Genomic DNA, 16,015 nt, shown 5'->3' with positions numbered 1-16,015 from the left:
GTGCCATTTGCTCCTTTTGCTGCTTTGCAGACCACCGTGGGACTTGTTTTGCTGTGACATTGTGATGGGAGGTGGAGACACCTCGAGGAGAAGGTCGAAACAGACAACAGCAATTACAGCAGTGCCACCTTGGACTTGAGAAAATCCTGCCTCAGTTAAGGTGTATGTACAATCTCTGCCATCTTTTCTACATGCAGGTATTTAAAACAAGGCAGGACGCAGCAACAACTGTTTCCCTTGCAGGAGCTCTCGGCACAGCACTCTGTGATTGTAGGGTTGGGCAGGGTGGGGGTTTTAGGGGAAGGTGGCTGAAGTTGCAGTAGCTGTGCTCTGGGATTTTCCTCACTGCTGTAAGGCTACGGCCAGGGCCATGGCAGGCACCTAAGAGTCAGAAGAGTCACGGGACTTGCACTACAGAGAAAAATGAACTTAAGTTTAGATTTGATTTTTCAACCTCTGCTATGTGTGAAGGATTGTTTTTTATGGCTTTTATCTCCGTTTTCCTTTAGAAACCTCGGGAGGACCGTCCACCCTTCAAATCTGTTTTGATGTGTTTTAACTTCATGATACGGAGCACGGCCACTCTCAGTAGGTTGCAGAAAAAGGACATAAAACCGTAATAAGTCTTCGGAGGGGTAAGCGTGCTCTTTATTTCCTAGAAACATCAGCCAGGTTTACACTGCTTCGTAAGAAGAGCTGAAAGAGAAGATGAATGTTTCTGAGGGCGTGGGGACGGTTTTGTGTTTGGGGTAAGGCTGAGGTTAGCCATGGAGCCTGTGTCCAGGCAGTAATTTGACAGCAGACATGGGCACACAGTAATGCAGCCTCTGAAAATCACAGAAACCTGCTGAGTTATTGTGAGCTGGAGGAGCTCTTCTGTTTGTGGGCACATGGGTCTGCCTGCCTCGCATTGTGAGGGCCTAACTGAGACATAAAGGAGGCTGGCAAATTGCAGAACTCTGGTGGAAGGAGGGAGTGGGGGCAGAAGAAGGAAAGTTCACAGAGTTTGTAGCTCAGGGCTAGTTGTGAATTCCTGTCAGGTAGCTGGCCTTGGAATGTAAGCGTTTGTTAAGTAAGGTACCGATTTCATGTGGGATACATATCTGTAAAGGTTTTGGCATCCTATTTGCAGTGTGACTGCGGTAAATGTTTGTAGTGAAGGCAGTTTGACTTGGTATCAAGGTCTGTGTTTGTGTACCTGAACTATACAGGGCAGGCTGTATGTGTGCCATCACAGAAGGTAACACAGGTAATGCTGTGGGGTACGGGCATATAATGCCCCACAGATTATAACTGACCCTGAAGAAGGCACATCGCTGTCCTGCAGCTAACGCCCCGCCATGCTGTGAGCACCACCGGGCCTCGCATCAGCAGCACTTGGCTGTGCCTGGCTGAGGGTCTCGGTTCCCTGTTCCACAGCCCGCTCCCGTCCCACCCTGGGCAGCAGGTTACGGGTTTTGGCCTTCTTGGAGGCTGCCTTATCTCCTCTCCTTGCTCTGGGGCCTCAGTTACGTGATGTAGTTGCTTGGCTGCAGGCAGCAGTGGCTGTGATCAGGAGGCACATCCACACCGTGCCCACGGCTGAACCGACGCATTCCGCAGCACGCAGCCAGCAGCTCCTCTTGTCCGTGCAGATCCCCTTTTTGTTCTGTCAGGGCTCTGCCAGTGAACAGAACAGGCTCCATGAGGTGGGTTTTAGGCGACTCCACACACACACACACACACACCCTTCCCCCCAGTATCCTACCACAGCTCTAGCTGCTCCCCAGGACTGCAGAGTTTTGGGATTTCAGATTGTTTTAAACTTTCAAAAGTGTGTTCGTCAGCCTTAAACCATTCCCATGCTGCAACCTTGTGAACTAATTGCCAAAAACTCACAAGCTGCTGTTAGATGCGTGCAGAAACTAGCTGCATAGTTGGCCGTTCCTGTAAATCATTGTACTCTTCATAAATTTCATTCTGGGCTTTTCCTTAAAAGCGCTCTCCCAAACTGGACACAAGACAATGGACACCAGCAGGCGCAGCTCCCAGTGACTAGGATATTGTCACATATCCAAAAGCCTGGTGGGAGGAGCAGACATTAGGTCTGAATTCAGCCTAGCAGGGAGATTTGGCGGAGAGAGGAGGAAAAGAAGGTCAGAGGCAGCTCCAAGGAAACGGCTTTGGTTTAAAATGTTTCATTAGAGTTTTCACACTGGAAATATAAAGTACAGAAATACAATTGCTTGGCAGAGGAATCACGTTTATTAACAGTCCTGTATACATTCAGTACTCTATACAGAAGGAGACAAAATATATCCCCGGCCAGCTTAGCAGAATTACAGGTCCTTGTTGTGTATGTGACTTTTTTCCAAAATAGCTCTCATATTCTATAGATGCTTTTTATCAATATTGATAAAAAATGTTCTTTTTCCAGTAGACCATTGCTCTCTGCTTTAGCCACATGGTTTTTGCAGGGCTGGCTAGCTTTATCTAAGCAGTGTATCAGTGTCAGTCCAGCTGGGAACACTACTGGGATACTCACCCCACATTGTTTCCCTTCCCCTCTGTGTCTGCCTTTGATTTTTCCTGTTGTAACTCAATAAGATAATCACAGTCAACCTTTTCCAAAGGGTTATTCTTCCCCCTGTTGACTTGACAAGCTCATTTTTTGAAGATAGTTCTCACCTGCCACTTGAGCTTTGTAGCCTCAGGATGTTTTGCCTCCTCGTGCAGGCAGGGTTGGGAGTTTGGACTGACGCATGTACCTGTGAGATCTGTCTGGTCAGTGCAGGGTTATGGCATATGTCACCAGTGAGGAGGCAGGAAAAGGGGTGCCAGTGTGTCTCATCTGCCTTCTTTTGGTGCATAGATTGGCCAAAACGATGAACATTCATATGTCAAAGGGGAGTATTTGGTATTTGGTGTGGGTGGGTTTTTCACGGGAAGGCAGGATTAGTTTACATTTGTTTGTTTTTTAAGTTATAAGTGAAAAACTTGGAGGGACTTTGTCATTATACCCCAGTGGCAATTTTAAAATTATTCTGGCTTTGAAAGAAGTGTTTCCCAGTGGACTAGGAAAACAAAACCATACATACAGTGTCCTACAAATGTCAGTCCTGACCAGACCCTGATACATCTTAAGTATTGTCAGCCTCTCACACTGCCAACGCTTATGGCACGTTTGTACCCAGGTTCTTCTGTCAGCACTTCAGATAATTTTTGTGTTCTTTGCTGACTGTGCTGTGCTCTGCATTTGCCAACTAACTCTGCAACCTCTTCCCCCTGTCCTACAGGTCTGGCTGCCCGTGTTGGAGGGCTGCCCTGATCCGGTGCGGTGTAGCCTGGGACCCGAGTGCTGTGAGAAGCCTGCTGGGGCCTCCTCGCTTCCCCTGGGAGCTGCAGCACAGAGCTGTCCTTGTCTGGGGTAGGCTGTAGGTGTGTTTGTGTGTGGCCCTTGCTGCCCCTGACTTGACTTTCTGGCTTGGCCTCGGACCTCCAGGGGTGTTTGATGGGCACTGGGCTCCCAGCTAAGCTTGGTTACCGTGACCAGGCCTGCTCCATTCTTCCTGCTCAGGCACTGTGGCCCTGCGCCTGTGCTCACTGAGGTCCCTGTCCCTGCCTGCCCTGCTGTCACAGTCACCCAAGCTCATCTTTGCTCCTTGTGCTGCCCGAGCTCTCCGCAGCTGCTACGCTGCCCTGCTCCCCACGCTGACATCAGGCACAGCATCTCTGAAAAGCCAGGGCAAGTGGGCAGCAGTACAAGAGGCATGGTGGGATCATGCCGGTTTATTGCTATGACAAATAAGAGAGGCGTTGCATTAGTTTGCCTCCCTTGATTTCCAGCTTCCTAAAGACAAACCGAAAATCACTATTGCCAAGGGCTTCGACTACTAAGAAAACAGCCGGCAGGAGGAGCCCTCTAGACATTTCGCTTGATCCTGTTGCAGTCATCGTTGCGTGTTTTAAGGGCATCACTTCAGGGCTACTTTCTTGCAGAAGACCCAGAAAACTTCATGGTATTGTGACTGAGCAGCTCCAGTGATTTGTATTTCTCCAGAACTTCTCAGGTTCCTTCTTCCATCATGACGTCCTCTTCTATTGTTCTTTCTGAAACTTAGTGCTGATGAAAAAGTTAGGGATTCATTTTGGTCTCTGGAAGGGGGCAAATGTTTTGTATTCCAAGAAAAGCAATGTCAGATTTTATGGACAGCATCCTAACCAGAGAGAAAAGAATTCCAAAGCAATCATTGTCTTTGAGTAGGAAAATCTCCATCTGATTCCCTACAACCTAAAAGGGGTCCTCTAAGCAAAGGAGCTTTGAAATGTATAAGTACCACTGAATATTTGTCTGCCATTTAGTCCATATCCAAATAGTTCTGTCTCCTTGTCCACAGTTCATCTTTTCCTTCTGTAAGAAGCAGATCTGGAAGGCAGTAGCCATACTTCCCTGCACAGCACGGTGTTCTCATTGATTAGGTGCAAAGTATCAGCCTGCTTCTTCAGGCCAGGCCTGCAACCCAAGCGTGGCTGGGCGCTAGGGCCATGCCTCTGCACTGCCTTTAAACGAGAATTCTTCATTTATTTATTTATTTATTTTCTAAATGTGGTAGGCTCGATGCTTTTTTAAGTCTGTCCTTCATTTAGTTATTAAATGGGAACTAGGTACCTTCTGGTCTTGAATGTTGCTGTAATAATTATTTTGATTCTGAATGCACCAGAAACTATTCTAATGCATATCAGGGTAAATTAAGTCAATAGAGATTCTTCAAATTTATCCTGGTGTTTAGAGAATGGAATTCATGCACTTCAATTTACAGCTTATTAAGTGATCAGAATTAATGAACTCTCAGTGACCTTTTCTGTTCCTGTTTACACATTTTCTTCCTATTCACTCATAATGTACATGATTTAGAAAATGCAGAGAGTTGAAAAGGCAGCGTGTGGGTCAGATATGTCCCATGGAGCACAGCATTGTGCTTCAGGCTTCAATCACATTTGCAAAGCTGCTGTGAAGAAGTGGCACCTTCTGATTCAGCTGATGCATAGAAATCCAGCTCGATTTTCAGAATCCTCTTTGCCTTCTGGAAGCTAGAAAAATATTTGTACTGAGGGACAGAGGTGATGGTCTTCAGAGTCACTGGAATATAATAAAAACAAAACAATTTTTATTTTATTTTTAAGGTAAATTTTCAGTGTAGCACCTGGAATCCTGACAGAATTGGAGGAGAATAAAGATCCAAAATTAGGAGGAAAAGGAATGATGGACATACAACAATCCTAGTGTGAGGGAGTTGCAGGTACTCTGTTGCAGCAGTAGTGTAGGTCTGACTGATGTTTAGAGGACCCTTTTACTCAGCAAAAGGAGGTAGATGGGACATTGAGTTGCTGTTGTAGGAGAGAATGAGGAATTCCCCAAGAGGAGAGTGGGAAGAGGATTCCTGAGGGGAAAAATGTTGGCATCACAGCAACCCATGCACACGCATGCCCCGGGCATTAGAGAAGGAGGCTGAGAGAGGGATTTGGAAAGTGGCACATGAGGTGTTTGTGAGATGGGGGAGTGTAGCTTATGCCTCACACCAGTGTTAGGAGATGAGGGAGGCCCTTGGAGGAAATAGTGGGGTGATACTGGACTCATTCTGAGGATTTTTAAAAATGGGGAAGAGGATAACCCAAGGCTGCACTTGAGGAAGGTAGAGTGTGCTGGGTTCACAGGAGGGTTCACAGTACTCAGCTTTATGTACTGACTTCAAATGCTGATTTAAAAACAAACGAGCTTAATGTGCTTCAAGTACTGCTCTGTTTAATGCAGTTCTTAGTTTTCCTTCTTTCCTTCTTAGTTCTGGGTGTTCAAGCTCACAAAGCAATAACTTAACAACACTGCTGGTATTTCTGAGTTCTTTTTCTTTAAGAAGTTCATAAAACTTGTCACAATATCCCAGTAAAGCTCTTTCCACTGCACTATCTAATCCAAAGTACTTTATATCAGATTTATATTCTGGCAGCTCTGTGATAAACTTGGACTCTAACATATTACAAACACAAAAGATTACTTAAAGTTCTTGTTGTTGTTGTTATTGAATTTGAAGGGCTCCTTTGTTTCATGCAGTCCAGCACCCTCATACCAGGGGCATGATCTCCATGGCTCTGCACCGCATACGAGTACAAACTTGGGCAACCTGGGACAAAGACATTTCCACCGGTGGCAATGTAATATTTGGGTAGATTTAACATGTTCTTTGTGTTAAAACTGTGCATGTCTAAACCACAGTAGAAGACAGAAAGTAATCCAGAATTTAGTGATTTCTGGTATTTTGACCAAAGGATCCTTGATATGTAAATACTATGTAAATTAAACCTAGTATCTCCATTTAGAAGGCTTCCCTGAAACTCCAGATCAACCTTAAGAGGTTCCTACAGAAAGATAATTATACACAAAACTATCAGACTCTACGTTCTCCCAGTGTGAGGCCTTGCAAACTTCAACCTGAAAACAAAGAGGAATGAAACCGGGATGTCAGTCACACCCTCAACACAAAGATTATAGGTGTAACCAGCGGAGGAATTCACCACAAAATCTCTGATCTGAAATCAAGCAGCACTGTGGAAACAGCTGCCAAATACCCAAGGCCAGAGACCGCTTGTCCTGGGGTCAGTTCTCGTGTTACCGAGTGGTCTAAAGGTTGTTCTATCCCATGTTTATGGAAAGAGGAGAGATTGGTAATATCCTTTATAGCAATTGGAATATTTTGTTCAGTCTGTTGTTGTTAAAATTAATCTATTAGCTAATGAATGAATTAGTTTTTCGTACTAAGACTACAGGACAAAAAGGCATTGCCATCTCCCCGCTTCCAAGGGAGAAATTCACCTTACATCAGGTGTACCCTTGGGACTGCAACTAACAGTGACTACAGTCATTAATAGTACAATAGTCTGTACTGCCTGACTGGCCCTGGGGCAAGCGATCAGTGTGAAAAGATCATTAATGAATTCATCTTTAGATTACTTGTCTTGAAAATGCTATATATTACTTGTGACCATGCAAATCTATATTGTTTTTCTACTCATGACCATCACCATCTTTTGTGTGTTTATTGTCTGCCTCTGCTGACACTAACAAAGCAGTCACTGAATTTGGGAGTTTTCTTCTAATGTTATATCCCAAAACCATGTCTGTGATTCAGTGGGACTCTGCTGGATGATCACTCTGTGTTACTCCAGGACCTGTCAGATGTACGGGGGTGCAAATGCAGCAGCTGAACAGGGACAGAAAGAGGACACCGAGAACTTCTCAGCTGGCTTCTTATTTCCAGCCCCATGCCCTGTAATGGTGTGTTCTGCAGTGAGAATCCTTCAATTTTTCTTCCATTTGGGTCTTTAATGCTAGCAGATGGAAATCCAGCTCAACTTTCAAAAACTCTGAATAATTTATTAAGTACAAAATTGTTGGGTCTGAGAGCTGGTTCCTTCTCCTTTTCTCCTTTTTTTTTCTCTGCAAACTGCCTTTCAGAGGCAAAGTTTCTAATTACAGGTCAGAGAAGCAGGTTTAATCACACAGCAGAGCCCTTGATGCAGCATTACAGTGTTATTTATACACCTGAATTAATAGGGATGCAGCATTTCAGTTGAGAAGAATAAGGTGGTTTTCAATTTCACTCTTTGTATGTGAAACAAGCCACATCAGATTCATCAGGCTTTTTGACCTAAATTATTGGGATTTTAAGTAACTAACAAGTAACTGCTGTGCAGAGCTGGAGCAAAAAGGAGCAAGAATAGACAGAGAACTGCACACATAGCAAGGGAACAACAGAAGCAGGATGTATCAGAAAAAGCCAGAACAGGGTAAAAATACAAAAATGCTGCTGTCTGTCCCAGGGAAAATTTTTATGGAGTGGTAGCATCCAGAGAAACTGAAGGGCAGACTGTGGTGTGTTGGCACGCACCCAGATACTTCCAAATATTGTTGTTCTCTTAAAGCCAGGAATAGGAGAGGTGAAGATGAAACCTGAAGCGTACGAGGAGTCCCTTGTGCTGCAGGGAATGGGATCCCTGCACCATCAGCACTTAGAGCTGCTGTCAGCTTTTACTGGAGGGATTGGCTCCGTAGTACTGAAAAGAAGTGGGAAATCCTGGACAGGATTGTGCCTGCAGTGTCCTGAGCTCCAATGTGACTTATTTTTAGCAGTACAGAGAATTTTCTCTGCTGTTTTGGATATGAAGCTCACATTCCCTGCTGACTGTTCTCCGGTTTTATCTCTAAGCTGTGTAGTTTGGCTTCATGACTGTTTTTTGCTTGGCTGCTTGGAAAGTCTATAAGCATTTCTAGGACCTTCCTGGAATTCTTCAGGGTTAAATAACAGGAGGCTTGTGCTTATGCATCTGAGTCTCTGAGTTATGGAATAGGCTGAGCCGACTGAGATCCTGATGCCCAGAATCTTCATCTGGGTAATAGGTTGTGTTTGCTTCCCACCAGGTGGATGTGTTGATCAGTGTGATGAGAAAAGGCCCCCAGCACTAGGCTGGTGCCTTCTAGCAGCACTTTTCCTGGGTGTGGTTCACTGATAAGGCATCCGCAGCGTGCCCAGGATCCTGGCAGAGCTGTGGAGCTCACCGTGACCTGTATGATGTATGACCCATCATACATGTGAAAATTCCAAAGCAAGAGAGAGAGGCCATGCTTCAAAATGGCTAAAATGGGAGCTCTGTGGGTATGGAGTTCAGTGCAGCAGCCAGAATACTGAGACTTACGCTTGGCATGTGAGACTTGATGGGGATTTGGGCTCCTAGGAGCTGTATTTTGCTGTGAGGGGTAGATTTCTAGATGCCAAACACAGCAGTCGCTAAGCTAAGAGACAGATGAATGCAGCACAGTCAGAACCTACATGATGTATTTATTAAGGCAAAAAAGGTTATCTACTTCTGTAAATTTACTTTCAATCATAAGATATTTTTTTTTGTTTAGATTACATAGACTGTGGACCTTGTTCTCCTGTTTGTCTGCAAATCATTACCACGGTACTGGAGCAGTATGAGCAGGGAATAGAAGCTGATGCACCGGGTACAGAGCCTCACGGTGCTCCGGCCACTGGACGCTGCACTTCCCTCCATCCGGCTGGGTCTCAAGCTGGGATCCAAGCTGGATGGAAACTCAGCTGCGGAAACAGTCACGGGCATGAGAGAGCAAGCAGAAGAGAAGTCTTCAGCTGAGAAAGATGGAAAATACTGCTCCCCAGGACACAACGGGAGCCGCTCAGCTGTGCTTCGTAGGCCTTGCGTTACCGACAGGAGGCTTCCTACCAGGCTGCAAAGGAGGAGGACGCGAGGTCTGTGTGTGCTCTGCCTGTGACACCCCTGTTATTACTGTCACATGCAGACGGCTGATGCCTGCCCTGTCAGAGGCAGCCCAGGGTCAGGTGTGGTGCTGTGCAGACAACCTGTCGGGTGTGTGATAGCCAGGCTGCCCTTTGTGGGAGGAGGTTTAGAGCTGTTGCTTTTTGGCATGCATGTGGTTTTCTCCTCCAAAAATAGCCAGCTATCGAAGTGGGAGGATTTCAGAGGAGGAGGAGGCTTGTTAGGGAGAGGATTAACAGTGATAACATGGATGGTCATATTTCAGGGCAAACACCTGTAAATCAGCCTAAGCCTGTAAGTAGCAACCTATTAAACTGGGTTCACCTCAGCAGCGCTCGCCCTGTGCCTGTTCAGGAAGGCTGGAACCAGCTACCCTGCCCTGGGAGCATGGCTGGAGCTACAGACCCAGCCTTCTCCCATCTTATGCACCTGTGGGGAAACTACAGATGTTTGCAGCTGACAAGGCAAAACACTTGGTGACATGTAAAGGAGGTGAAGCCGTCTTTTTAATTCATCTTTCCACATTCCTGCTTTGCTCTTTCCCATTTCTGATTCTTCATAGAGCTCTGACTTGCTTTCCTTCTCGTTTGCTTTTGAGATATTTTTTTTTATTAGAGAAATTATTTTTAACACATATTAGATCAAGTCTCCCTGTGCTGCCCCTTCTGTTCAGCAGAAGAGCTGCTGGCAGGGGTGTGTTGCCACGTTTTCTGGAGGTGATGCATACGGCTCTTATACATCGTCTTGTGCCCCTTTACTCTAGACATGGAATGAGAAATCAGGGTATTAACTTGATTTCTCTGTCATTGCCACTGGCTTCTCATCTTTCAGAAAGGACTCTGCCATGGGCACTTGTTGAATGAATGCTGCAAACTCTCCTTTACTGAACTTCATATAAAAAAGTGTATGGAAAACGTTTACTATTGATCTATGACTTAACCACACTATAAATGATAAGTTACCTTGGAAGAAACAGTCTGTACCTGTGGCCCAGCAGTGAAAATGCTACAGGGACACAGCACAACCAATTTTCAGGCTGTTTTCCAACAATCCAGTATTTTGGTGACAGATTCTGCTATTCCATTATTCTGGGCTTCCAGAAAAATTTCATTGACCTCACCCAGGATAGTTCATACAATGGAGATTCAAAGCATCCTTATATTTACTGATATTTAATTCTGTTATCTGTTCTCCCTTTTATATAACTTTTATATTTTATATATATCATTTTATGGAATTTAGGTAACAACTTACAACTTTTGGTGAATATTGTTGTGAAAAAAAAAGATCCAGTCATTTAAAATGTTAGGTTTTCATAGTAGTTTTAAAGTTTTCTTCCCTTTTTAAAGGAAACTGGTAAAGTTCCATCCTTCTTATTAGCTTGTTACGGCTGGATTGAAGTGTAGGTTTACATAATGTTTTCTTTGTTACAGGAGCTAGTGGTAGATACTTCAGAGAAAGTGTCTGGTGTAAGAAGATGTATAAAGGGGAGTCATTTGGGTTTCTCACCTGTGAGGGAATTTCCTCCGGTAGGCGAGGCAGATGAATATCCAGCATGAAGCAAGGCTCCAGCTCTGACCTCAGCACACGAGCTGGTGCCACAGAGGCCAGTAAATCACCGATTTCAGTAGGACTACATTCTTGCTTCAGGTGTAATATGTTTAAGAGATCTTAAAACCTAGGACTGTGTCTCCTGTTTAACATAACCAGCTGTTAAAAATTGTTATAAATTCCTCTTTCTGTTATATAAATACTAAAATGAAGGTGCCTAACTGGCCCATATCTGAAATCGTTCAGAGCACAATGGTAGCTTTCAACCTGCTGGAGAGTAGCAAACTGTGTTTAATATCTATGTGATATGGGTCACACAGTGCAGCTCTGGATAATGCAGGACTAGACACATTTCTGAGTGCTCACGGCCCTTCCTCCCTCGTGTTTCTTTTTCTTGAAGAAACAAGCCCGGCTCACCTGATCATGGCAGTTGTGAAGTTCACCAAATTACGGAGCTATTTTCTTTTGTCAGATGTTCTCATGATCCTGCAGACGTTGCAGGTGATCTCTTTGCTCCAGGCTGGCTGCTGTCTCTGCCAGGTAAACACCAGGAGACCAGAACAGCCTGTTGTGAAGGATGCAGAGCTGGTGTTTCCTTCTGCCCCTTTCTGTATTCACAAATAGTAAGATGTAAAGGACTGAGAAATACACCCAAGTAGGTTCAGGAAACGATTGGAGTTCAGATAGGCGACACAGGTCTGTTTGCACGTCTTCACACCCATGCTATATCTGCCCTGCCTGTGAGTGTAGGGATTTTAGTGGCACCGAGGCTGAATTTTCCTGAAAGGACTGCACATGAAGAAATGGGACAGGTTCAACAAGGCGTGTGAGCCCTCTGCATTTCTCCTGTTTCCATATGAGCTCATGAAAATATCTGCTGCAGTTCTAAAAGGTCCTTAAGCATCACCACTTCTTCAGGTCGGTTAAATACAGCATTCTCACGGGAATGATTGGGCATTCACGACAATTTGTATCCAAGGAAATCAAGCTGAATGCCATCATTCCTGTTTTACAGATCAGAAACGGAGATTTCAGCAAGTGATTTCCTAAGAGAAAAATAAGAATCAAATCTTGAATAAGGATGCCCTTGCAAATACTTGTCCTATGTCTTCACTAATAAGTGTTTAGAGTTCCTTCTGGCTTTGGAGTTTGGGAATTGCTGTGAACAATTGGTGTGCCTCAGATGCTGCATTCGTCACTTCAGGCTTGTGCTGATAGGCACTTTTCTTGCTGAAATGTATTGCATTAGTTTCATTCCAGGAACTATGGCTGATAATTTCTAAATAAACTTTCATTAAGTGTAACATAAACAGCTTGGGAGGAGGAGAAGAATCAGCTGCAGCAGAAAAACAAAACAAAACAAAACAAAAAAGACCAAGTTTTGCATGTACAGAACAACAACAACAAAATCTGTTTGTTGTAAAACCATGCTCCCAGTTCTGTTGGGTGTCTTTGGGAAAGACTGCACCTCTGTGGGAAGCATGGTTGGCCTGGGTGAGTTGCTGGCATACAGCTGTCAGATAAAACATGCAGTCTATGCCATCGCCTGGGTAAAGAACATTTCATTTTCTGGTAGGCATAAAGAGTTGCCAGTGCCATTGAAATTTTGTAGCTCTGAATAGTTGCTGTAAATTTCATCTGGGCAATATCCCCAATTGTGTTAGATATAATTACATTCAAAGTTCTTTTTAATCATTTATTTGGAACGTGTCCCAAGATTCAGCAGTTTTGGATTGGGGTAGAAATTGAATTATTTATTATCAATTAGAGGTTGTCAGAGCCTTTGACACCACGTCGAGCTGGCATTGTTTGGTATCTGTATTAATGATCGTATAGATAAAAGCATGAAATTATTGGTTAGGAAGCTTTTATTCTAGGCTAAGAAGGCTAGTTTGCATACTTGGCTGGATGCTTCCCTACACTCACTGTCATTACGGCTCTGTTTAATCAAGTCAGCCTTGCCCGTGGAATTGCTTGCCCATAAATTGATGAATTGAGTGTAAGAATAATTCCCCCTAGATGGAACCCAGTTGTGACTTCCCTTGCCATCCCAGCCCAGCGCATTTAGACTCTTCTGCTTTGGCTGTGGTCTGCTATAGACCCTGGAACAATCTTTGTCACATCTGTTCTTTTCTTACGAGAGCCGTTTATTTGCGGCTATTGGTGCTATGGTAATGCGGGATGCTGAGCTTTTGTTCCCCCAGGTGAGGGGATGGAGAGGACAACCTCACAGGTGTTCCTGAGCTCTCTTCTGCACCCTTCCCTCATCAGTGTGGGTCTTAAAAATAATTTTTCGTATTGCGTTTTGGCATTTTGCAAGAAATCTCAGCTGAAAAGAAAGATCATGTGGCAGGAGACTGCAAAGGCTGATCCTGGACACGTTGTTGTGGATAAGGAAGATTTTGGGAAATTGGAAAAGGAGCCCAGAGAAGATGCCACTTCTCTCCTTGAGACAGAAAAGAGTGGCAGAGGAGAAAGGCTGCTCACACAATGTTATCTCAGCTCTGTGTCTTCTGGACTTGGCTGTTACCAGGGTTAGTACAGCCTTGGTGGAAGAGAAAGAAAAAAAAACCTTCTGAGGACATAGCTGCAGTCTTTTGTGGCAAGTATTTATTTTCTCTGCCTCTACTCGGAGCTGCTGGAAGCAATGTGCGTTGGCCCAGTGCAGACGCTGATCTAAGACACATGTTCCAAGATACGATTTGAGCAAGGCCACGAGGAGTTACACACTACATCCAGAGTGAGCAGGAACCTCTCATGTGATGGATACAATTCATGTAGGAACTCCCTCACCACTTCTACTCCCCATTGCTCTGGTTTCCTTCATCATAATCATCTATGAATTCCAGTACAAATTCTTGAAATTTATGTCATTTTCTCAGTGGGCTCACTGATTTGTTAGGGTTTTTCTTCTAATATTTTTATGCCTTGCATTCGTTTGTCAAAAGCAGGGCTGTCTTGCTGTCACCAGAAAATTAGCACATACTCTTCTTTTTAAAATATTTCATCAGAGCAAAGAAAACTGGAACTAGAGGACAGAGTTATCATTTTCCTAGAAAATACTGAGGTTTCAAGGTCTTTTCCATTCCAGAATGAATCACATTTTAAATTAAGCTTTCTTGCAAAATGAAACTCTGGATACATTGTTTTGTTTTGATCAGAGTAGTTCCCCTGATTTCAGTGTCTTTAAATTTATACAACTTCATATGACTTCTTACATAATTATGTATTTTTTTTTTTGTTTCAAAGCTTTTCTAGACAACCCCTAATACACAGAAAGTGCCAAAATAGGTCTTTGACATTATTGAAATACCTCATTTATTTCGTTGAACAAAAGTCATGTTTTCCAAAACAGTTGCATTTCAGCAACCATATTTTTTTAATTTCACATTCCTCCACACACAAACATTAATTATCTAGACAAATATTTTAATACTCCCATTTAATACATAACTCCCATTCCTTTAAAATTGGTGCTTGTATGGTAAGAAGTCCCTCTTCCAGTGAACTCACTTGGAAAAGCCGGAGCTGCGTACACCCAAATGCTCGGGCTCAGCACTGACTTCCACACAGGCATGTACGCAACTGGAATTCCTGGAACAGATTTCCCTCGAAGTATGTGTTATTCTGTACCAATGCTCATATTTCTTAAGAAAACAAACAAACAAACAAACAAAGCCAAGCAAAGCCCAGTCCATACCAACAAATGAACAAAAATAAAACCTGCTTTTGTTATAAATCAGCTTTTGCCTTGACTTGCAGGAGGTGCAATGGCCCCTTCATCCTCTCAACACCTACTTAGGGGGAAAAAAAAGAAAAAAAAAAGTGGAAATGGAGAATGTGGAATGTCAGCCCACAGCACAAACAAGCCTCAAACCCTGTGAGTAACTTTTCTTTCTCAATCTGGTAGTGATGTTTCTGATTCCCAACCTCCCTCTTTAGAAGCTGACAAGCAGCAGCAACTCTCAACCGAGGCAGACTTGGGAAATGACTAATTAAACAGTGATTGCAGGATTGCTTCCTGACCTGGGTATCAGACCACAAGGGTGAAGCTTCATAAAGATAGAGTGAATGCAGGAAGCAGTCCTGCATATTTCCACAATGGGGGCATTATGGAGACATGCCCCGGAGGCTGCTTGAGACCTCGCTGAATGGATTCTGATACCATCGGGGAATGGAGTACCTGCTAGTTCAAAGCAAGCCTGAATGCAGGTTTTAATCCCTTCTGACAATTGTTGAGAGGAAATGGCCTTTCCTCTGACCTTATCGTTGTAAACAACAACTAGTCATCAGGTTTGTCCTGCTAAGGGAATAGTCAAGGTCTATGCAAGGATTTTACTTCAGATTTTTTTTTTTTCTCTCTGATTACAATGGTTTAATTCTCTGGACCTGAAATGCCTTCTCACCCCTTAATATACTGGCTTCAGGTACATTCTTTGTTAATTATTGAGTCCGTACAGCTCGGTCTGGTTCAAATTAGCTTCTTGGAGCTGTGGGCAGATATCCTGTGGCCAGTTTCAGTGCTGGGCCTTGTGGCTGTTTTTGTGATGGGTGTTGTGAGATGTCTTTTGGATACACCGGTATTGCCAGAACGGGGTGTGAGACAAGCTGACAAACACTCCTAGCATGACAGAGAATAACTTACAGCTATTTTCAGATGGCCAGCAGGCAGGATGGAGGACTTGCTGCTGGGCACCATTAGCATGGCAGTTTGAATGCAATCGAGTGATGCATATACTTGTGGAATTACAGCAGTGGGTGGATATAACTTTGTGGATTGGCACGGCTTTCAGTGCTGAGAGAATACAGATGACAGAGGAAATGAGACAGTGGCTTTTGGTGCTCCTGGAGGTAGAACCAACTCTCTGTAACCAGTAGGACAGAGTGACAGTGCAGAAGGCTTACCTACTGCACTTTTGCTCTGTATAAGTACATTAAAGGAGGCTGTAGCGGGGTGGGGGTTGGCCTGTTCTCCCATGTGCCAGGTGACAGGACGAGGGGGAATGGGCTAAAGTTACGCCAGGGGAGTTTTAGGTTAGATGTTAGGAAGAATTTCTTTACTGAAAGGGTTGTGAGGCATTGGAACGGGCTGCCCAGGGAGGTGGTGGAGTCACCATCCCTGGAAGTCTTCAAA

The 16,015-nt window shown here is 44.2% G+C and overlaps 1 long non-coding RNA gene across 1 annotated transcript in view; it reads left to right on the top strand.

The window, feature by feature from the left end:
* The window catches only part of LOC137841225 (uncharacterized), a 33,837-nt gene that overhangs the window by 936 nt on the left and 16,886 nt on the right, over positions 1-16,015 (top strand). Inside the window, exons 2-6 of the long non-coding RNA XR_011088491.1 lie at positions 31-162; positions 510-635; positions 3,276-3,406; positions 8,942-9,822; positions 14,644-14,761. This is a non-coding gene — a long non-coding RNA (uncharacterized lncRNA). The remainder of the gene's footprint in view (positions 1-30; positions 163-509; positions 636-3,275; positions 3,407-8,941; positions 9,823-14,643; positions 14,762-16,015) is intronic.

The sequence above is a fragment of the Anas acuta genome, chromosome 17 (assembly GCF_963932015.1).
Source record: "Anas acuta chromosome 17, bAnaAcu1.1, whole genome shotgun sequence".
Lineage (NCBI taxonomy): Eukaryota > Metazoa > Chordata > Aves > Anseriformes > Anatidae > Anas > Anas acuta.
The sequence above is the reverse complement of the archived record's forward strand: the minus strand, read 5'-3'. Positions and strand labels throughout refer to the sequence as shown.